General features: G+C 26.1%; 1 protein-coding gene across 2 annotated transcripts in view; it reads left to right on the top strand.

Moving 5' to 3' along the window:
- The window catches only part of LOC132945256 (uncharacterized), a 184,785-nt gene that overhangs the window by 59,900 nt on the left and 98,719 nt on the right, over window positions 1-26,166 (top strand). The window contains exons 3-4 of one of the 2 annotated variants that reach the window (XM_061014949.1): window positions 5,763-5,806; window positions 22,417-22,536. The gene's annotated coding sequence lies outside the window, so the exon portion shown is untranslated. The remainder of the gene's footprint in view (window positions 1-5,762; window positions 5,807-22,416; window positions 22,537-26,166) is intronic. The other variant, XM_061014948.1, reaches the window with a different exon arrangement.

Raw genomic sequence — 26,166 nt, 5'->3', positions numbered from 1 at the left:
AGATTATTCACAAGTTTGTCGACTTTTATATAAAAAAAAATGTCTACAAGCAAATCAAATTAAATTTTTATGAGCGTTTGAAGTTCATATTTTCACAAGATTGGATATTCACTCGATTTCTCATGTAGCGGTTTTGTTTTTTTATTGTTATTCAAAAACGAATAATTGTAGAAAATATTTTGACTCTTTTTGAGCTGTTTACGGACATTATCAGTTTTCAATTTTTTTAGTTTTTTTTCTATAAATATCAATAAAATTTTATTTGTTGTGTAATAAAGCGTGAAAATACAAGGCACCTGATATATTGTTGCAATAGCACTTAAAAATATTATAAATACATATGCACAATTTTTTTTTATAAGCATTTAAAAAGCATTCAAATTTCAAATTTAATAATTATTTTGTAGTTATAAAAATTTATAAAATGTTCAACTTTTATAGCTAAGGATTGAAAATTTAAAACAAAGTTCCACGTAAATGGGTTGCATACAAGTTACTTAATTCACAATGATATCATCGAATATACTTGGTAATATCATAAGCTGACTGACCGTTGTCGCTCAGAATCGTTTTTCTCATACAATGATATTATATCATTGAATTCAAATTTAACTCCATCCATTACAGTGGACCACTTGTCACCTATTGTACAGCGATATTCACTTACCCACTTTTTAATTTCGACTTTGGACAATCTAGGAATGTTTATATTATTTAAACTGTTATCTGTGATGTATGGGCACTACTTATGTTTTGAAAGGCAATCAAATCTATTTTGTTATAACGGAAATAACATTTTGCCGCCGTCTTTGGTTCCGTTGAAAATGAAATATACCCGACGATGTTAAGGTCTAAAATCGTACGGATATGATTGATGAGTGTTGTTCCGTTGGTGGTAAGAAAAAAGAGGAAAATCCCTGAATTCGGGAAAATTGGTGTCATCGAAACACGCCAACAGTATATTTGTGCCAATCAGTCCTTCTCGTGACTATATAATATGGTGTATTCTCGTGTCCCAAAATTGGCAATTTGTTTTTATACGTGTTTTATGTAAACAATTGTAAATCAGTTTTCAAACGAATTGTGTAGTGTTTCATGCGCGCAGGTAGATACTACCGGGAACTTTATTTTACTGAGTATCAAATCAAATTATGCCTGAAATCCCGTCGTATTAGGGTTCAAGTATATTTTTAAATATTTACTTCAGCTCTAAATCGTAAACAATAAGAAAAAAATCTAAGAATTATCATGATCATTTGGACTGTACTCAATTTAAATTTCAAATTATATTAGCAATATGCTTAACATTTTTTTATAAAACAGTGAGGTAGGCTTTTTATTAAATTACTAAATTAATTTCGTGTCATAAAACTAAACTTATAAAAACTAAATCATAATATTTTATCATATTTTTGTTTGTAAAGTAAAATGAGTTATTTGATAGGTAATACTATTACATGTCCTGTAAATTTTCAGAACTCCAAAGTGGGTAATGTAAAAATAATTATGAGCTAAACGTGATATAATTTTTAAAAATATCCATCTTTTATAAAAATTTAAATATCTAATTTCTTAATGATCCAACTTCTTTGTTCATAAGTAATCTTTATTCAAACTGTTGGTCCTATCATAATATGCTATACATTTTTAAATATTCTTTTTTTTTTTTAATAAAGTTAATGTAAATAAAGTATAATATTTGAATTATTGGAAAAATTGAAATTATACAAATGTTAGATAGTTATTTTTTTCTGTATAATTAGAAGTTTTTTAAACATCATTGGGAGTTAAGCTGAAATCATAAAACTACCTGCAAAATTAGTAAACATTTTTTACAAATTTCATTCAATTAATATTAAAAATAAATTACATTATACAATATTAAATGTAGTTTGACTAAAAACTCCATCACTATAATATTTGGCTTTCGTTAGTTTTTCATGCTATTTATCCTAAAAACTTAAATGTATATCGTCATCAGTTTAATCACAGTTTTCCAAAAATTGTTTTAATTATTTAAATATAAAATAACCATACATTTAATGATATATTAATTATAATTATTTTAATTATTCGAATTGATGTACTTATATTGAAATGCGAACACTTTAAAGTTTAAATACATAATAAAAATGAATGAAATAACTTAGGGGAATCGTAAAACGTTAGTTCAGGTTTCCCGAAGTAATGAATTGGAAGAGGACGCCAATATATTATCCACCTATTTTTCAAGTTTTAACACTGATAAACTATTATTTGTGCGGCTACTTGAAGAATGTTGTTTATCCTTTCCGATCTTTACCAGACCTCCATAAAACCATAAATATTAATGACGTCCAATTGATTCTAACTGACATTAGATTCATTACAAAAAAAAATTTATAAATTAAATAGGTTTATATAAAACAGCACATATAGTGAATATTTTACGATGTATATTATATTATAGATTATGTATTAATTTAAAACTATTGTATGATATTTATCAATATTTTTGAAAAGGTATTTGGAAAAGTTTTTTTGCCAGTCGATATAATAGTATGTGTAATATATGACATATATATTAGACATTGTCTAAAAACAAGTCATAAATAACAACTGAGTAATATTATCAAAGTTAAAGAAACCAATTTCCCAACTCAACAATAAAAGTATTGTAAAGGTTTGTTTAAGAACGATGGTTTTTTTCATTCGATTCTTTTTTTGAGTAAGTAGTAAAACTGCCTAAATTGTTTCATCTTGCTATATTTGTCGACTGTAAATGAGGGGTGAAAATCCAAAACGTACTATTGCCAAAATTGACGAAATCGAGTTAGGTATCGATTCTTATGGAAAAAATATCGATACATCGATTAGCGTCGTCAGAATAGATCAAAACGTATTATTTTCTGGTCGGATCTACGATTCAAAATGACTGGTTCATCCAAAACAAACCTTTTTCGTACATAAAAATGATATTTAGAAAATCAATACGTACTTTTTCCAGTTTCACGCCAAAACGTACTATTGCCCATGTTAATAGAATAGGAACAAATCATTTCTACTATTTCCAAAACGTACATTTTTTATGTTATGCCAAAACATACTAAAATGTTATTTTAAAAATTTTAATTAAGTTTTAAATTAAATTAAAAATATAACTTTAGAATATTTAACACATTTGAATCGTTTTAAATATAAATAATATATTATTAAATAATTTTAAAAAAACCTTATTTTTCAAAATGATTTGTCTGGTTACAAACGGTTTGGTTTTATTGGAAATGTTAAGATACAGAAAATTGCTTCTCCCAAAAAGTCAGTATTTTGGCAACAGTACGTTTTGGATTTCCACCCCTCTAAATAGAGTCTTGATTGTACTCCGCGAAACGGAAAAGCTTAGATTTTATTAGTAGTTTCCTTGAGCGTGAGAACAAATTAACGGCAGTCCGCGGGGAAAGATATTGAAAAATTCTTATGAAGTGTAAGCGTAATAGAATTAGGTTCATCAGAAATATGTTTTTTTAATCGTTGTGTACCACTCCCTTATGTATCTAGATTAACGAATCGAGTCTAGTTGTTTATTATAGCCCGGTACCTATTTGTGTCCTGTCGATTTTTTGTACTAGTTATTAGATAACGTGTTTTAGTTATTGTATTATAGAAACCACGACCAACTTAACTTACTGGTTTTGTAATTGGATCGTGTGTGGTAATTGATTAATTAACGATATTGTAAAAATAAATCAGTAGGTATGCTGCAGTGACGAGAGCAACATTGCAATTTTACACTTTTCTCGTTATAAATTTATGTTTAGAAATTACTTTAAGATGTTGCCATATACGTATTATATGAAACTCACGCCTCAAATCAATCTCACCTTCCGGTAAATAATTCGATCACCATTTCCATTAAAGGGCTTCAGTAAAATAATTGTAAGCTGTGGTAGCGATGTTGGAGACTTCTATAAGATGAAACAATAAGAAAAGCTTGGTTTAGGTACGTCAAACGAATTTGGACTTACAATTTATTTTACTGTGCGTTTATATTCAAAAAATAATAGCCATCATGTTTTTATTTAATAGGCATAAATATTTGTTCGTGAGAATAATGTTTTGTCTTTCATTAAAAACAATACAATGTGTCTATACAATTAATGTTGCGATTCATTTTTATCTTCCTTAAAAATATGAAATTATCATATTTTTAAAATATTTAGTTCATCATGAATTTAATAATATATAATTATAAATATGATATTATGTTCTTAGTTCTTTTTTTATGAAATAAGAGAAATACTTTTTAGTGCCTTATGTCTGTTTTTATTAAAGTATGTTATTTGCTTTAAAATTGTGTTAAAAGGTAAAACCATTAAGTAGCTAATGGAAAACTCTATAAAAATCGTTTCAATATTACTTAACTGTAGGTTTTTATTTTATAAACTAATTAATATTGTTAAATAAAAAACGAAATTGCATAATATTGTACCTACTGTATAATATGATTTTTGGTTCGAGAAGAATATTGTTGCGAAGACATTGCAATTTGTTTTTAATCTATTGCACGACACAATGTTATGAAACATTGTTACGAAGTTTAAACTTATGCACATTACAAGGGGACACAAAAATATCCATTACCAAAAGAAAAGAAAACGCTATTATTGACTGTATGTTGATTAAAAAACACTAATTTCAGAAGTGCATTTAACATTTTTTTTTATTTTTTTATTATTACTTACTCATAAAAACGAACAATATACGGTGGCGTTTCAACTTCCTAGTCGCAGGGTTTAAGCACAAAAGTTACAACAAAAGCGTATAGTCGTAGGATTCATTATGACTTTATAAGGTTTCAGGCTGTATCACACGGAGGTGTAATAGTCTGTTACCACACAACACATACCAATTCGTGGGTTGGTCGGTGTAAGCCCCTAAGAATGTTTATGTGGTCTGTTATACAATATTTTTCGTTGATTTTTTTTTTTTAAAAAAAATATTGTTTTATATTTTACGCAAATTCGTATAATTTTAAACTTAGTATGATATATTGTTATGTGTAATCGTATTTGCATAATGCCATATACTTTCAAAAAATGTATACAATTTAACCAAGATAAAAATTTTTCCCGTTAACTTGATGTCTTACAAACTTTTTTCACTATACATTAACCGTTACCTATTTTTTTTTTTAGATATCTATGAAATTGTTTTGCTTTAATTATATTTTTTTAAGATATATACATATAATATTATCTACCACTTATTTGCATTATATTTTAAGAATTTTTACTAATAAGTAAAAATTAAAAGTTTTCCAAAAAAAAAAAACCATTCTATCCGAGTACCTAATATTGTATATACCTAGTTCTATAAACTGGGATGGTATTTTATTTAAAAATTAGAAAACTTTTAACCTAAACTGTATGATAAATTATAATCATGAGTCATGATTACATAAAGTAGATTCATCTCAAATAGATGGATAATTTTTTTTTATATCATTATACTATGCAAAATTCATAAAATATAATTTAAATCAAATTTTCATATATTATTATATCAGTAAAATTCTTCTCCTTGGATATTATAATACTGTATGGTATAATCTGATCCACACTACGAATATAATGTTTTTCAAATCTCCATAAACTATGAATTTGGTTTGTACTCTGTACAACTTTGAATGATCTGGATATTTTTTACAGTGTAATGAAATAATATAATTTGTCATATTTGATACAAACATCATTGTATTTGAGACTATTTCATCACTGTTTTAGATTTATCGCTGAACTTCGAGGTCAAAGGAAACATAGTCTAGAAGGTAATTTTTCATTTTATTTTTATTCTGCTGTAGAATGATCTATGGAGATAAAATTCCATTATTTTATCAGGGTCACGGGTACTCAGGAACTCAAAATCGGTACGATAAATTGACTTTCACTGGACAGGGTAGTAAATTTGTTTACGATTTTTCTCATTTTTTCAATCACGTATAAAAATTGCCTGCGGCCGACATGTTTTATTATTGAGTTATACGATTTTGATGACCTTATTGTGTGCAAAGAACGAAATCAAATTTTCGAGTGATAAAAAAATATATAACTCTTCCCGGTATATATATATAACTCTTCACAGAACATGCTTTGATACTTGCACTTTGATAACTCTATTCCTATCATTTACGATCAATTTATCAGTGGATCGATCGAAGAATCAATTCAGTTTTGAAAATAATAATACTTTTTCGTTTCAAGGGCAGGTATTATTAATATCAACAATCGGTCATAATAAAATGATATTATGTTGAATTCAATCTAATATATTGTTAAAATAAATTACATTTATAGGTACCACAATACAATATATATTTATATATTATATTATACTTTTGTGTTGAGTAGCTGAAAAGCTGTCATTCATCATAATACTAATACATTCTATATCATTCTAATACCAATTTTCTACCGTATGTCTACTAAACCATATTTTGGGAGCGTTGACATGTGGGTCATCAAAGCGTTCTTTTTTAAAAATATTGTGACTGTTAATATGTATGGCCGTATGGGAAACTGCTTGTTTTTTTTATTCCTCTAAAAACATTGTTGTCATAAAACAAATATGTTGAGGATGTAGACAATATGCATAATCTATTAGATATTTTTTTACAGTATTTAGTAGTTTTTCTATTCATTACGTTGGTAAACATTTATTAGCATAGACAAAGTGCAATAAGAATAAACCACTGAAATATAACTAAACGAAAAACAATTCTGGGCGAAGATGATGTATAGATTACCTACTATAAGTACCTATATTTTATGATATTTTTGCTATTATGCAATTTATTTTACTATAAGTAAAATAGTATGTTGAATAAATTTTTATCGAAAACATTTCATTTGATACATTTTAAACGTTTCAAGTACTCAAGAATAATATTTTCAAATTAGAAAAAATAACTAAAATAATAATTATTTCTCGTTTAAATATCTAATTTCGTCCAAAATCAAATTATTTATTAAAAAAATATCATAATTAACTGTTTTGGTTACTTACAGTATAAAATATTTATTAGGAACCATATTGTATTAGACTATCAAATTTTTTTAGTGAATAAAAATATTTTTACTGACAGAAATTAAAAAAAAACCTAATACTAATCAAAAGCCTATAAAGCACTAAAAAAGAGTCAAAATATTTTATAAATTTTGGCATCTACAATAATCTATAATAAAATTGATTTTATCGAAAATTGGTTTTGCTTGAAAATGTCTTTGGAGAATTTTTAATTTTTACCTCTTAAAAGTACTAACTATATTCACTTTCTTATCATAATTCATAAACGATACTTAAGTTTAAAATCGAAGCATTATTCAGACACATATATAATATATTCAGATCATTCGGACACACACACAAAATAAAAAAAACAACACATTATTATAAAATCAATACATTCATCGCTCAACTCAAAATCTAAAATGTTATAATGTAAGTATGAGTTGCTATACTTGTAGTTGTCAGATTTTTACATACAATCTAGTAAGATAAACATATTTTAATTCTGTAAAATATCATTAGTAGAACAGTACTAAAATTTTTCATAGTCATTACCATTATATTGTAATTTTAATCATAATTCACACTGGCAATTGTTTCTGAATAAAATAAAATAAATGTAGATGGTAACCATTACGCCATTTATTTTGAAAAATATATCACTCAATGATTATATGCAATCAAAAAATATTGTTGGAATTGGTTAGAATAAGGTTAGTTCAAACTTTAAACACAATTATATAATACTCAAGATAATATTTAATAAGTAAACAAAGGACAAAAACTAAATTATTTTACTAGGAGGTAGTTATTATGAAACAAGACAATTTCATTAAACATAACCTTACAGATAAAAAATCTTAGTTAATTCAACTCAACTTGACTGTTTACCGTTTTATCATTTGACTTTTGACTCTTTATATTAAAATTCTTGGAACAAATCAAATAAATAATGTACAAAGGATAAAATATATTGTTTTTATTATTAACATTTTCAAAGTTGTGTAAACAATTGTATTTTAATACCTATCTTATTTAATATATTCAATAAAAAAAACAACGGGATGTAAGGTATATTGTATCTGCCACGTTTCAAAAGATTTTAATTTGAAATCGAACATAATAATATGACGTATAAAACAGAATCATTTGTGTTTGTAAAAACATTTCCAACTGGACAAGTAAAAAAAAACTCCGATTATAGTGTAGTGGCTTTTTAAATTAATATTATACAATTCAGCAACTGAATGAAAAAAAGGAAATTTTAAAAAAAGTTGTACAAAATATATTCAAAAAAACAGTGTGTTCAATTTAGAGGCTGTAATTTGAGAATTACTCGTGGAAAATAAATTCAATACCTACTTATCTGCAATGCATTATTTTTTGTTATTCATACTTTTGTTCTATTATAGTGTCCAGTTCAAATGTATTGAAAAAAAGTATTATTTGTGCGATGATTAACGTGTGTGTTTGTGAAAGTTTATGTTTAGTGATGTATGTAACCAACAAATATTCACAGAACTTTGAAAATACAAATGAAACAGAGTATGAAGGAGTTCATTAAATTTATAATTGGTATGTAAAACCAGCTAGGAATTAAGGATCCTTAAAGGGTTAGGTTTAAAGAGCATGAACCATTTTTTCGTTTTGTAGTTGTAGGTAGAGAGAGGAATAATTCAAAGAAGCAAAAATAAAAATCTCCCGAATTGCGAATGCCACTCGGTACGTGCCAACAAGAATGTAATCCGATACGTATAATAGAGGGGAGAAAAAAACTAAGTTGAAAAAAAATGCTTTTGTTATCTTACCGAGGTAACTATAGGTAGTTCGTTATGGTACGAGGAATTAAAAAAAAAACAACCGACGAGCCAGTGTTCAGTTATAACAACGATTGGTGTTCACCATTTGATGCTAATTATTAAAATCCGAAATTCATTGAAGGATTCCGCAGATTTTCGTTTTTAATGGAAAAAATAAACGTACAGTTTACCTATAACAATATGCTTACCAACTTATGTGTATTAATTATTAGAGTAGTTTTGTGTAAAAGTACCTACTATAGCTCATAATATTATATTTTTATAAAATTCTAATTTTTACATTGTAATCATCTGTGTTGTACATAACAATATGTACTCGATTCAAATTAGTTCTTTAATGTTTTTTCTAAATGTTTATCTCTGAACTATATTCGTAAAAATATGTTTCATTACAAATAATGTAAAACGTACAACGTCTAATTACGTTGGTATTTTTCATGCCTATGATAAATTCACTTGTCCGAAAGACTTAAAATGTTCGTCGACAGCTGTAACATTAATGTCTTCTAAATTTATAAATTGTGAACCACGATTAAATATTAAGCATTTTGTGATATTAAATTAATTTTAATTTGCCATGAAATTGTACACAACACGGTTTTTGATTTTTTCAATGTTAGAATTTGTCTGATACATAATTATGAAATGCGTGATAACTGATTACCAAAACAATATTCAAGTTTTTAACACACATGACTTATACTGTTAATTATTTGTATTTAATTTAAATATGATTCATCGGTACGTTTAGAAAGTCGGCAAGGTAACCAAAGAAGGATTTATTAAATTCGGTTGGCTTGTTAAATTATGAATATGGGCAATGTTAAATACAGATTCCCTATCTGTTCAAAAAGGTTTAGAATAGACCACGATAGGTATTATACATTAAAGTACAGACAGAATCTGTAATAACGAACAAAGTAATTGCAAAAGTACTAAATATACGAATGATGTAGGTACTCGTGTAAATAAAATACAAAAGTATGAGTAGACCATATATTATTTTTCTCAACAAATGTCGACGTGAAATAAAATTAATAGTTTTCATATCGTCAAATATAATATGATTAAAACATTTATAACTTCGGTGGTTGAATGGTTCACAGTTCTATCAATGGTTTTCAATTTACATTAATTTTCAATTAATAGAATTTTGTTTAATATGATTGTCCATAAAGTAAAAACATAAAATACGATGCGAGCCACCGTTATAAAAATATTTTAAATACTTAAATAAACAATAATAATAAAATGGCATTTTAATTGTTATAATAATTAATATTAATCCTTCAACAACATACATTTATTTACTAATATATTTGTGTAATTTTAATTGTTTGAGTTAAAGACAATAAAATAATGCATAATACTTTAATTTGGCTTGGATCTTTATATTTTTGTACCAATATAATTAATCAAAATAATATATGTAATATATCTAATTCCAAGCTGTGGCTGGGTAGTCATACTATATATAAATAAAATTGGTTTTCAAATGTATTTATTATTTTTAAGATATTAGGCATATACGTCATAGTAGTATTACTTTTTATAACTGAAAGAGTGATATACCATTAATATAATGTGTTGAAACCTGTAGCCCGTGTAGGTATATATTTACATTATTTGTCAAAGATTCAACTATATCAATACTTTGAAATGTACATTTATCATGTTTTAAAAATAAACATCTGCTATTGTTTGATTATTAGTGCCCAATGCAAATATATAACAATTAGCACATAGTGATACATTGTTTGCGTTCTCATCGATAAATGTTAATCTAATCAATAATCATATTGATTTAAAAAAATTAAGTACTTACTATATTATTTACTATGTTAGAGAACCACAATAAATGATTAAGTGTAATTTGCAATACCTGCTTATTTGCTTTGTAAAAATTTTTTTCGGTTTTAATGTTTCGTGTATCATATATACATCCGAGACACCTAATTTATAGAATTAATTTATGCAAATATTAAAAAAGATGAATTACTAATTTCCATTAAGAATTCAGATAGTTATTTAAGTTTTATAGTTTTGACAAGGGGCTGGTAGACGAGAACAATATAATATTATGTAGTTCAGCCGGTCAATGTGTACCAACGTGATGTGAGGAAGTACGCGACGAGAAAGGGTTATGCAAACCCACAGGGTAACTCTGTTTGAAAGTTTGAAAGCATTAGATCTAAATGTACCTAAGTTTATTTGTATGATTTTTATATTAATATATTCAAAAGAGTACGATGATTAAAAACTAATCTATAATGTGAACCAATTAATGACGATTTTGACACACAATATAAAGACAACAACATTTTTACTACACGGATGACTGTGTTCACGGGTCTGGGGAGACAATTTGGTAGGGGATGGGTAAGACTTAATTTTACTAAGAACTTTTTTACTACCGTGTAAATATATACATATTTTAATAAAATTTATGAATTTTTAACTATAGATTTCTCATAAACTTTAACCAAAAACGTATTTTTATAATCAAAATATCCATAAATATGAGTACTTTATTTATTAAAATTTTCTTATATTCAACATAATTGAATTATATAACCAAACTAATAAAGAACGTTGCTGTAATAAAGTTCACAAGCAAACATGCTCATTGTTTTCAAATTTAAAAGTACCTACCTAACAGGCAATCAAAACAAAAGTTTGTATCAAATCGCAGTAATACTTATAGGTACCTTAATAATATTATCATTGTAAAACTTTTTAAATTTATGCATGTATTGGTGGAATGTACGACCCAGAATAACATAAACATGTTTTCGATTATATAGAACCACATTATATTAAAAGTGCTGAATTTTAAATCCAAGACCAACGTAAATATTGATTCGATTATATTATATTGAACTAAATTATATTATTATAGGTGCTAAATTGTAAACCCAAGAAAGTGGTCAAGCTACATTTTATATTGTGCATAATTGTTAATGGATTTCTTATTCTAACCATAATTAAATTTACATCAATATTCATGTTCTTGTTTTAGATATGAAGTGCCAATTTAGATATATAGAGAATACCTATTGATTTTACGGTGACGTATAATATGAAGTATGTTTTTTTTTATTATGTGTTCACGGTTAAGGATAAAAGTAGTGCTCCAAAAGTTTTATATAGCAATTCTATTTATTATAAATTAAACACAGAAGGTAAAATTTAAACTATACCTACCGATTTTTTACAATTCTCTTGGAAATCTAAAATTTTTAGACACTGGCATTAAAACGTAGTGAACAATTTATGAATAGGGAGAGTGTTGTACCTTGGCACCATTTTTATAAAAAAAAATTTAATGAATTTACAATAATACTGGTTTACGTTAATTGTTTAGATACTGTTTGTGTTGATTTTGGTACGTATATGCATTTTGGAAATACTATATAGAAGGTCTCGCATAACACCTTAAAGATCGGATAGTAATAAAAAGTTATGTTTCAACTTTTCAAAAGTTTCTCCAAGTGTAAGGAAAAATTACTGACATCAAACATTTATTGATAGAATACAAGTAAGCGTGATTTTTATTGAGCTCAGAACCATTCATGATTAGAATATTGTATTTAAAATAATAATATATTTCATCCTATAGCTGCTCGTATTTATTGATTTATAAATTTCCTTATCTTTGGATAACGACTTATTTTTGTTTAACCTTTCATTATTTATTCTTGCTGCTTTTATCTCATAGGTTGTACTAAAGTTGTACTAAAAAGAAAACAAATGGTATAATTGGCCATTTGTTTACTTGAGTATTAGTCAAACAACTTTCATATAGAGAACAATAATAATATAATGTTTTGAATACAAAGTTTAACGATATCTCGTTAACTTAATTGACGATTAAAACTTTTAGTCTGAAAAATTACATATAAGGTATCTGTCTATAAAAATATACGATAAAAAGAAAATGTTTGAAATCGGAAAAACTATTTATTGTAATTACATTTATTTTTATTTAAATTTTAAATTGTTTATTACACTATATCTGTTCACGTAAAGAGCAATAAACGAAAAATAAAAAAAGAGGACACGGATCACGGAGTAAAGAATTCTCCCATTGGAGGAAATTCGGTTATTTATCTAAACATGTTTATTTCAAAATTCAAATACCATATTGGATCAAAGCACAAAACAAGGCTTTAATCTCTGGGAGCAGTGTGAGCACGTATAACATGTTGACATATCGTAGAAACGCTAGATAGGTCTAAAATATATTAATTCATTTTCAACCGTTCATCTCTATCGTTTGATATTTTTATTTTACAGTTGAATACTAGTTTAAATACTTTAGCTGGCTTAAATATATTATAGGAACAACCATTTTTTTTTTCATAATAGGTACTCTTTAACATGCATTTTTTTTTTGTGCAGTTATAAATTGTAACTGTCTTTGTTTGATATTTTAATTTTTTACGCACTTCTATAATGAAGTTCTTTTAAACTCATTTATATTTTTTCACACTAAATTAATTATTCATTTTTAATATCATTGTCTTTTTTAGATATTTTTAATTTTTTTACGCACTTTTACAATGAAGTTCTTTTAAACTAAACTACATTTTTTGAAAAGAAAATAAATTATTGATTTGAGCAAAATAAACATTAGAAATTGAAATTTAATTACATCGGTATCGTTCAAATTTGAGATTTATGCCCTCGCAATAGAAGTATTTTGATTTTATAAATTATCGTTTTTTGTACCATAACAAAATCGGCAGAATCAATATCATTGAAATATCAATTTGAACTATCTAACTAAGTAGGAGCTGTAAAGTTTTTGATAATACTGCCATAACTATCATTGTTACAATTTGTATGGTAAGATATAAATATAAAGTTTACCTACTTCAATATTCAATGAAATTTGATTTTCTAACCATATACATTTAATTACTATAAGTAACAAAACTTGGATTTTCAAAAATACTGTTTACATGTATAAAACCCATTATCAATTACCCATATTCAATTTAACGATTTATCTTAGTAGGATTTAAGGATTCAATAATACCATCACCTGTATCAGTCAAATAAAAATATAATACAACACTTTTATGTAAACTTACTTATATATTCATGAAAATTATGCTTTCAAACCTGAGATACCGGTACTAAAAGTACTCCATTTAATTTTTTTTAAATATTGGTGTTATGATAAAGTATTGACAGTTTATTATCTATTCAATACCTGTCTTATATCAATTAGGTACCATAACTAGTTTAAATTGCGAATTTAATTATTAACTTAATTTATGAACAGTTAACTATTATAAGGAATATAATATTATATGTCATTAACAGCTATGCTATTTTAACTATAATCATAATATTTTAATCTATAATAATATTATCGTGTAGAATAAATTCTAAGGAGATACTAGCAAGTTGGGAAATAATAGAGATAATATTACCGTTGTATCAATATTAATTTGACCACAAATTATCTCATACTGTAGAGGTAAAAGTCTGTTTGTGCAGTGTGACATGAATTTCGTGCAAGAATAATCGTAAGAATATATTATTATTAACAACGACACCAGCCGATGCGTATTTTCTAAAACGTTTCGGAAAATTACATAATTTTGGAGTTACGTCGTTTGCTTTTATATTATACTCCATTCACGTCGTCGTATAGATGTAACACATGTCACATAGGATATTACGTACATTATTACGTACATCGTGATGAATAATTGTACGCACGCATCGATACTGCAGGTGTATAATATACCAACGTGTTAATGCGGCAATGCGACAGACGCGTATATTGTCTTGTACAAGGTCGGTTTACACGACGACGATGACGATGGTGTACGGAAGTGGTCGAAATTTATTACACCGTGCCGTAGGTAATAAATCACGGCGAGACGCCATTTCGCCACCTATTCTAATTCAGTCGATATTTTTATTGCGATCATTTGTTCCGAATTATAATAATATGTTTTAACGTATCCGACGGTGGACGAGATCACGCTCCGAACTGTGAGATATACAATTAATATACAGCGTAATTTTTCAATGTTGAGAATATTGTATTATATTATATTAGACCATCATCGAACTGTGCTTCGCGGCTCGGAGGGGCGCCTCGAAGATTTGTCAGGAGAGCCGTGGCATAGAAGTGGAAACAAACTGACGATGATCACGATTAATATATTATTATTATGTTGTTATATTCCAGAAGTAAAACATTTAATTTCGGACTTTTATACCTATGCATATAATTATTAAAAAATGTGTTGCCTCGATATGATTTATTTATTTATAACATAATATTACATTATTATAAACAATTAAACATTTAAACATTTTCTTTTTGAGTCCTGTTAATAATTTGAGAGCCCTCAAATGTTGTGAAGAAAAAGTGGAATGAAAATGTTTGAATACCTCTGGTATAGACGGACGACTGTGTCTTCTACAATTATATACATATATGTGACTTAGGCAATAAGTATAATAGTTAGCGATTAGATGGAATGTTTTTGAGAAAATAAATGTTTCGAAACATCTTTGGACATAGTGAACAATTTAGTACGTAATTTTTTTTTTTTTGGCTCGGAGTGTATATCAATATAAAATAAGTAACAATCATGAGTTAATAACGAAATTAACGATTTACAAAAAGAGATATTTAGGTTTTTTTGTTAAATAGTTTTGTATAAATTGGTGTCTCTCATAAATCTAGGTGTGTTTTATTCTGTGTTGTATTTTAATAGAAGATGTTTGATGGAGATTTCGGATCCACAGGTGATGCATGGCTCTGATCTATTTTGTCCATGAGGTGTTTGTGGGTATATCAGGAGTGTCCAATCCTTAAGCGGGTTAAAATTACTTCTTGTTAGGTTTGTTGGGTTAATCCATCTATCGGCGGTGGGTTTAATCTCTCTTAATTTGTTGTCCCTCAGTAGACGCCATTCCTTACGCCATAAGTTTATTATAATATTATAACACATATAATTATTTTGATGGAGATTATACATTTCCGTAAATTGACTTGAGGTATGTGTTGGTCTTGAGATAATTGATGTCGAAGAACATTGGTTGATAGGTGTGAATTTAACGAGACAACTTGCAGTAATTACAATTTCTATTTTACATTTACATTTTTGAGACGATATTGGTATACAATTTCCTGATTGGTTAGTAGTTATAGCCACGCTCTTTTGGTTCGACAAGTCGATCGTCTAGTCGCACATCATACCTAAATTAGCTAATATTGTCAATATATAATTCGGAATTCCTATTGTTCGAGGTTCAATACGATCTATTACGAAAAATTACGATAAAATAATCAGAAAAACATACTCGAAACCTTCGCCTTTTTTATACAAGTTTCAAATAGTAGGCACCTATTTGGTATTTTTAATAATAAAAAAAGAGTGTGCATGTCAGATGATGTTGAAGTAGAGTATATAGCTGCAAACATTATACCTATAGTGGTTCAATCAGACGTGCCCAGGGAAAATTAAGGTGTGGTGCTGTACATCTATAATATAAAATGTAGATTTCTTATGGTTTTTAATATAATATGTATATCTGTCAGAGATAAGGTGTGTATTGTCTGATGTATGTGTCCAAATTAGGAAATAATCATTCTATTTCTAGGAAATCATAAATGAAAAATAAATAAAAAGAAACTTGAAAAACTTCTTGATTTACGGTTAAGCCACGTAATGCATTGAGCTTTTCTGAGAATCGTTTTTAGAATGCGATGATTAATAGCTATCAAATTTAAAAAGACAGCCCATTTCCTAGACACATTTCCAAGTGATCTACCAAAAACCAATTTTCACAGGACTAAATCCCGACTGGATCTTAATATGAAGCTAGACGAGAGCTCTACACCGGACTTATCAACTAATCTGCTTTTCATTTCGTAACTTAATATGAACTCACATTCTACAATATATAAGCTTAAACTTTAAGGTACTTACGAAAACTTATTACATTATATTATGTAATATTATATATTATTATTATGATATTCAAAATGTTTCTTGCGTGAGACGTTATATATTATAATATGTTTTACTAGCATATAAATAATTATAAAGATGAAATATAAAAGCGATAGATTTTCTTTCATTAGTTGTTTTTATATTATTCTTGCAGGATTAAATATGTCTATGCACAAAATATAACATTTTAATGCTACATTATTGATTTTTTTTTTTATTTAAAAAATAATACCTAGGTACCATTACCTATGTTTTGAAAATGTGCATGTAATAACATTGCTAATTTAAAGTTTATTTAATTTACGTATATTATTGTGGTTGCTATACTATGCTGTAGGCAATTTAAAACTGTAAAAGATTATGACGTGTTACTGTTCGATAACAACGGTTTCCCCTCCACAAATAACTACTATATAGGCTCTAGTATTCAATATTTGTGTCAAATTATATTTCTTAACATTGAGTTTCTTTGAGAAAAATGCGTATTATATTGATATCAGGAAATATTATTCAAACGTATTTTATGATATGAAATAAACATATTTTAAACGATTTTAAAATATTGAAATTTCGACCACTATAGCGGTTATGATTCGTTAAGAGTATTGGAGAAACGTTTTGCACCTTTTCACTCCAAGCTGCATAAAATTACCATTGGAATTATTATTTTACAAAATACGGAGCACGCACTTGGAACACCACCTTGTGGACCTGTAAAATAATGTACGCAATAATAATTATTGTAACCTCAAGACTCCTTTGGGGCGTGGCTTCAATCCAATAGCACACGATTCAAGCCCGATTTATTTAAAAAAAGTAACTTAATTTTTTTTCCGTTTCTCTATTAATTTGACTTCTTGGATAGATAGATAGATATCCAGTGAACATATATAAATTATTATTAAATAGAATTAAAATCTCTACTACATTATTTACACTAGTCCACAGTGAGTTTAGCGATGAATATTATCATTATTTATTATTAATTTGACGGACATTGTAATGACCAATTTCACACTGTTATAAGCTACAAAATGTACACCCTTTCTCCCCTTGACAAATACAACGTGGCGTACGTTAATGTCCCTTTAAAATAATAATATAAAAAGTTTTAAAAATTATCCAAGTTTATAATATAATAATAATATTATTATTACAATACACATAAACATATAATAAAAATTAATAACGCCCTAGTTCACAGGCATTATACAATAAACATACCTAGGTACTTACAAAAGTATGAACTTTATATTTTATACATTTGAATATATTATACTTATACACTATAGTGTGTATAATTTAATAATGGTAAATCCACAATATTTTTGAAATGTTATCTCGAATATTTTTTTTTACCATCATTTTAATTCGATAACAATACACTACTCGGCATTTTTTATTTACGATCTTAAAATATAATACAAGCTCAAAATCATTTTGCATTTATACACAGGTTAATATTTAATGGCAATTTTTATAGCTACCTACTTTTTAAACACTCAAAAGCTATTAAACTACATGAAACGAAACAAAACACAAGTTCAATCGAATGTATTTTAGTTTGAAAAATTGTTTACGTTATATAGATTTTGTAACTGTTTTTTACACGTTATGTTAGGAAACAGTATTCATTTTTATGAGTAGTGAAAATAGATATAGAGAAAAATAAATATAAAAATAAGAAATATAATAGGTTATATTAATTATTTATAGCGTTGGGAGTTTTCGGAGTCTTTCGAAAGAAGTACGCGTCCTGTGGCTGCCTGAGTCGTAGACGTCTGTATTTTGTTTTAAATCCGGGTCCGTAATACCGGGCTGCTTCTAAATAACAATATATTATGTAATAGTGTTAAAATAATGGAATGACGAATAAAGCATTATTCCAAGATTTTCATCGGTACTTAGAGAGTGAAATAAATTTCGTAAATAGCGTAAAATAGGAATTTTTAAAGTTATACACAAAAACGCAAACCTGTCTCTTTATGTGACATATATTGATGATTGATTCGGGTTGTTATCCTGAAACAGACTTTTTTAACAGACAATAAAAAACTCATACGAAGAACTATAAATTCCAATACGGCTATTTACGAAGCCATAATACATCCAATACCCTGACAAAAAGCAGCTAAAGCACTATTACTATTTCAAATTAAATTATAAATAATTTACTTAATGCCTCATGTAAATTATTTAAATGTAATTAATATGCATCCAAATATCGATGTGTTTTTACATTTTTAATTTAATGAAATATGGCTTTTTAATTTAATTTACGTTCGAATATTTTATTCAATGAAAACACTAAATAATATCAGTGTTTTTATAGTTCAGATGAGAATTGACTTTAATATATCTATCTCATATTATATTGCTTACAAAACTATCCATAGTAAAAGACCCTCAGAAAACGTCTTATTAAATATTTTATACATGTCAATACATTTTTGTAATATATTTTAGACTCTAAGCAGAGGGATGAATGAATTTTATTTTGAATTAGTGAAATTTAATAAACGAGAAATATAGTTCTATAGTAAAATTAAAGTATAAATTAATAATAATATTGTCTATATAATCTAAGACGGTATATGAAAAATTGTTCGAAAACAAATAAATTTTTTTTCAAAATTGTTGTTCTGTTTATCCACATTGTCATTACGAAACCTTCATTCGTTGTTTTCTTATCAAATAAACTATTTTAGAAAAATATTATATGTTATTTCAAGAAATATAAAAATTTTAAACCTTAAAATGTATTCCACACTAAGAATTTGTTAAAATAATTTGTAAGAAAAATTAGCACAATTAATTTATGTTAGTAATACCGTTTAAATGAAAACGTATTTTGATAACCTATTTCATTTGACCATTGTGAGTATTTAGATTTCCACACAAATTAAATACTAAGATGGACATTAACTACCTAAATATTAGTGATTCAAATAAAATTTTTGATGATTGTTTTTCTCAATCTTAGCGTTATTTAAATATACATCCTAGTTTAATTAGTTCCAATTATTATGAATTATTTAAGCTTAATTTAAATTTAATTTTTATCAAACTATTTGAACTTATATGTTATATCGCCTTTAGCGATTTGTACATTTCTAATAATCGTTATAATCTTGTATTTCACAAAATTGTAATTAATTCGTTAATGAGAAACCCTTAATATCTATTGAAACATGGTTCTAATAATATTATTTCGGTTTGTTCGATTATTAGATAATTTAATACTCCCCTTCATCAAAATGACTGCTATGCTGTGTTGCGAAAAATTTAATCTTACCAAATATAAATTAAATAAAAACAAATATATTATGCATTATGCAATATAGAAGACGTATTTAAAATGAGTTTAATAGCTTAGGTATGCATTCATTTAGCATCAGATTTACTAACTAAATTAATAAATCAACAAAATATAATTTATTACATTAATATATCATATAATAAAAGCCTAAATCAACCTACGATCGATCGACTTATTTTTACCAACGAACAAGAAATTATTAATCAAATCTCTTAACTTAAAAATAGATTTTCTAGGATGAGATATTTAATATTATAAAATTAGATTTAAAATTAATAAAAAAAAATGGTTGGCTAAAATTAATTTATTTCTAAATTTAGATAAAACATGTTTTGTTCCTCATGCCTTAATAGATCATATGTTAAAATATAGAACACAATTTTAAATATTTACGAATTAAAAACTGTATAGTATTATGAGATGGAAGAACCAAATTAATGTTTTAGTAAAAAGAACTTAGAGAAAATTAATTATAAATTAAGAAATCTAAACAAAATTCTAGAATTACTTAAATTACGTATTAATTTTACTTAGTATTGGTAGAATCAATAACCTTCTACGGTATGGTGCATTCAATAACGCTATATCCCGTTAGAAATATGTCGAAATCAAATTATTAGAATGCTTCTCAATAAAGAATAAATGTACTCAACAACAAGTTTTTATAAATAATAAACGTGCTACATGTTAAAAAAATGTATCTAAAAACTACTGCTGTATATTTAAAAAACCACAATTTATAACAACCAATAATGCATGGAGTAAACATAAGATACGCAAAAAACAATTTTATCATAAATAGATCTATAAAAAAACAACATCTGGTAGATATTTGGAAATAATTAGAACCAAATTACGTAACAAATACCATCCTATATGATAAACCTACCAATTAATTTATTAAAAAAAATATTTTGCAATAGTTATTGAAGTCTTCTGATAAATTAATAATGTTAAAGAAATAATAATGTATTCATTTATTCTAATTAATGTAAAATAGTTAAATTTTAATCATGTGGGTATACAAAAAAGAAGTGTTATTTTTTATATAATTTGTATTAGAATTCCTGTGACCCCACATGAGTTTTATCAGTAGGGCCCAGTATTTATATGGGTATGAAATAAAGTAAAATCAAAAATAATTAAAACAATTAAAAAAATTAAAAAATAAATAATTAATATACAATTTCAATATGTGAAATACCTACCATTTTTGTATTTTTTTAAAAATTATTTTATATTTTTAATTTGATTGAATTTGTACAGTTGTTTTATGTATTAGTTTAAATAGTCATAATATTTATATTTTAATAAATTCTGATTTACAGTTTTTATCAGATTAAAACCAAATATTATACCTACAAACCATTATGGCATGATTATTTACTTAATAATATCTAATAATGTATTTGTTATAATATAGACAATACATGTTTCAAATTATACTCAGCAAACAAGACATAATAAGTTTACAATTTGCATACATAAAATAGCTTGTATACATTTTTTGAGGAGATCAGGTGTAGAATTTTGTAATAAAACCCACTAATTGTTACATTATCATGTTCTATATTAGCGTTAAAATACTGCTAATTTCATTATTAACTTGCGAGTATTCAAAACCCATAGGAACCAAAATATTATCGTATATCAGGTGCATATATATTACATGAAATGTGGCGGCTTGAATTTTATAAAACGTAGGTACCTACATTTTTAATTAAAATATTAAAAAGTCATCTAAATTTATATTTAAAAATATTAACGATTATTGAATCCCATTCAAGTATTATTTCCATTGAATACGTGAAATTAAATATATTAAATGTATTAAAAACAAATATAATATGTTTATTATATTCATTGTATCTATACGTTTTACGTTAGATATTCACAAGTTTTTAACTTCTTGATTTCTCAGAGTTTCCCTGAGCTAATGAACGGTAACTGGGTAACTGTAGAAAAATACTAGCGTACAAGTGTATTCTAAAATAAATAAGATAACATTATTAAGGTAAATAGGTTAAGTTTCAGTTCATTAGAACTACTCAAAACTTTAATCAGGTAAATTTTAAACACACGTACACGAATAAACTTTATGTATTAATTTTATAGAAATAGACTATGTTAGAATAACTGAAGGTTCAGAATTGTGTTTGTAAAAACTTGTTGATTTAAATTAAATAGGTTTAAGGTACATTGTATTGATTTTTTTTTTTATAAAAATGTTATATTTGAATTTCAGGGTTGTATCTAGGCTGTTCACGTTCAAAGCACAAAGCGTGGTTGGTACAATAATATAAACGCACTCAATAATTGTGTCCACTCAACGACGGTCTATATAGATGAAGAATAGCAAGAGAAGGCAAGTGAAAATTCATATTTTTAACACGTTTGGTTACTCAATAAATACATCATGTTTCATAAATTGGTTTATAAATACATAGAAGTCTTGGTCGTAGATTTTTTTTTGAGGCCTTGTCGTTATTTAACGCTTCTGTAACTATCTAAAATGAGATTGTCGTTTAGAATTCGATTTCGTTTTATATAATATTTATTTACCAAAATAATGATAATCATTATATTCAAATAATAAAAATTCATGAAATATGTATAGTAGTAAGTATTCATCTGATGATTAAATAAAAAAATATGAATACGAAATAACCTTCTGTGAATAAATTTAAATAGTAATGCAAGTATGCAGCTATTAATATTGATATCAATAAATAAATTAGAATACACTTTTAACATACAAATATTTATCAATAGATTAGACAAGTGTTTAGATACGTTGAACGTATATTATGAAGTAATATACCAGCTTATAATATAAATAATAAATATATTATAAAAAAAAGTTAAAAATTTAAATGAGAAATGTTTTACATATTTATCAAATCCATTATTTTGAAACTGGCACACTTTTGGTTATTTATTTATGTTTATAATAGTCTTTGCGTTATGATTATAAAAGTGCCCAATGTGATATATACCCAAACTTTACAGAGTTTATTATTATTTTTTTGTTTTGTTTTTTATCCCATTCAGTTTATAACAATTCAAAGTCTTAAAACAATAAACTGAGAAAAAATTATCATAGTTGATCCGCTGTCAATAATTGGAAAACTTGAACAACTGTCGAGGAATAGAAAATTGTTTTATAAATCAAATATGCTTGATTTTAAGGAAGGATTTAATTAGAAAAGTCTATTCAAATAAATAAAATTTATTTAATATTGATCCTCATACAATATTTCCTAGTATTTTAAAATCAGCATTACAGTATGTTTACGTTTTAATAAATACATTTGGTACATATTATAAAACTTGGTCATTTTTTTTAACGCGCGCATTATTTTTTTTTAGTTAGGTAATTTTTATATGTTTTTGGATTATTTTCTTTTGAAAAATCATGGTTTTGAAGAACATATTAATACCGTAGTATTTTTACCATTTTTTTTTAGGATGATAATTTTTGTGTTTAGTATAATATTATATTATAAATGTATAATGTATAGCTGATGGAAGTTCAGAAAGAATCAAAAGGATTGTAAATGTTTATTTATTAAATTCACTCCCCTATGCTTAATAAATTATTAATTTAATATTCCAATGCTCATACTTATATTTGTCTTCGGTATATACTCCAATGTATGCTCTAAGTATGAATTTTTACTTTCAAAATAATAAAAATACATAAAATCTGAAAATTATTAGTGAAAAGTTAAATACTTTGTGGCACCGTAATAGTATTGATTTACAAGTTATTAAAATTTAAAAAACGAAAATAAATACTAAAAAATCTTACATAATATTATTTAAATCTGTCTTTTTTATCTGTGGTTCTAAGTGTATAGGTTTGGTTAAACCTCATAAGGTATAACTTTGAAATATTACCGTTTGTTTTCGAATTAATTGAACTGCAAAACATATACAGCCGTTATATAATTATTCATTTATATGCATACCGTGCCATCACATTACAGGGATTTTAAAATAATATAGGTCGTATTCGTCTGGTTATTACGTGTTATGATCGTATTAACATAGTATTTTAGCATCGTCCATTGAAACAAAGGGGAAAATGACGAGGCCACATTGTTCTGGTCGTTACACCAACTGGTCACCAAAACCAGTGTCATTGTAATAATAATGCTATTATAATAGAGTTTCGGAACATTATTTATTTCTAAAATCGATGTTATTACATACAATAATACTAAGTACATAATATACTGCCAAAATGTTTTATTCAAAGTTGTCCATTTTGTATTAGTATTATTATATTATTGTTATTCATTGTTATATAATATATTATAGTATATATTAGAGTTTAAGAAATTTCTCAACTTTTATGATACGTTCTTCATTTTAGACATTCCATTATGAGTAATATTGAAATAATTAATATCTGTTCCGTTATAGGAGTTAAATTTTCATGACACACTGATGTGAAAAATACTACGATTTGACTGTTATATTATGTTTATAAGTTTTGTTTTATTTGGAATAAAGAAAATTATTAAATGAACTAAAATATGAGTGGTTAAATATTTGACTTTAACTATCAAGGTATATATTAGGCTCATCGATAAAATATCACGATGATTTACCTACATAATTTTGAGAAATATTTCAGCTACTCCAGTTTCATTACGGTAGTTCTCAAAATATACTTGGATAAAAAAATCTCCAGCAACTCATATTATAATATTTTTGTTCAGGAAACATCTAGATAGGAAATATTAAAATTATTGTTAAACCATTAAACAATTTGCATCTTCAAACAAATAATGCTCCCGGAGAATCTGTCAGTGACGTTTAAGCGTTGTTTTGAAATATTTTACTCTGTCGTTGGCAAATTACAATAGGCTAATGGTTTATACACATACACACCTACGCACAACTTGCACGCCTACGCTGATATACGGATGCGAGCAAGAAACTAAATATTCAAACAACAGATGATTTACCCTGTCGATCTGAAAGTATTTTATATTCTTTGAGTACAACAAACTTTCAGATACCTTCACTAGCTACCATGTACAGCAGTCGTAGAGAGATCCATGAATCATAAGTTATTAGCAATGCCAATTGAAATTGCAAGGTAACATAATATTATGTTGATTACTCATATAGTAATATTGTTTGTCCAATTTATTTTTTACAATAATTGTAAACCTGTCGACATGAAATATACTATATCCGATATGTTTCTTCTATAAGTTATTATTGATATTATTATTGTTTGTTAATCATAACATGACAGTGCATAAACTATATTTATAATGGAAGTTATAAGAATATACAACAACTTATGTACGCATTTTTACAAATGAAATGGCAGCAATATATCACGATTAGTTTTTCACTTAAAATTCCTAATTGATTAGTCGCAGGATAAAAATGAAAATACGTTCAATGATCTGAGAAAAATAAGTTTGCTAGTTTAAAATATATTATCATATTCATCACGATAATTTAAACAAAATATGTCTACGTGAATAATATTATAATATTTAAATCTAAATCAAAAAATCAAGCAACAATAATTCAGCGTGAACACTTAACATTTATAAAATAAATTTTTTAAGTTAAAAGATTTTTATAGAGCTTTTCTGTCCAGTATCGCTTATGAATGCAATTATTTATCGTTTATTCAAATTTATGAATACTACACTTTTATCTTGAGCGAATGTGAGAGAAGAATATAGTATTATCCTCATATCTGAAACTTGTCGTTTTAATATTTTTCTTACAATATGTGACACGGCGTAATGTATATGCAATATAGCTACGTCACTGTCTAAGACAATGTTCAAAATATTCAACTATAATAGCTTTTAGTTTTTATATGTCTCTATTAGTTATTCATACATTTTTTTGTGATTAATATTATCTTTTTATTTGAAGTTTTGTGAACCTGCGCAATAAAGAGTAATAAACCCAATTAGTACAGTTATCGAGCTGACGAAGTATTTAGTTGGTGTTT

Source organism: Metopolophium dirhodum, chromosome 5 (genome assembly GCF_019925205.1).
Source record: "Metopolophium dirhodum isolate CAU chromosome 5, ASM1992520v1, whole genome shotgun sequence".
Lineage (NCBI taxonomy): Eukaryota > Metazoa > Arthropoda > Insecta > Hemiptera > Aphididae > Metopolophium > Metopolophium dirhodum.
This window is presented reverse-complemented; position numbering and strand designations above follow the sequence as displayed.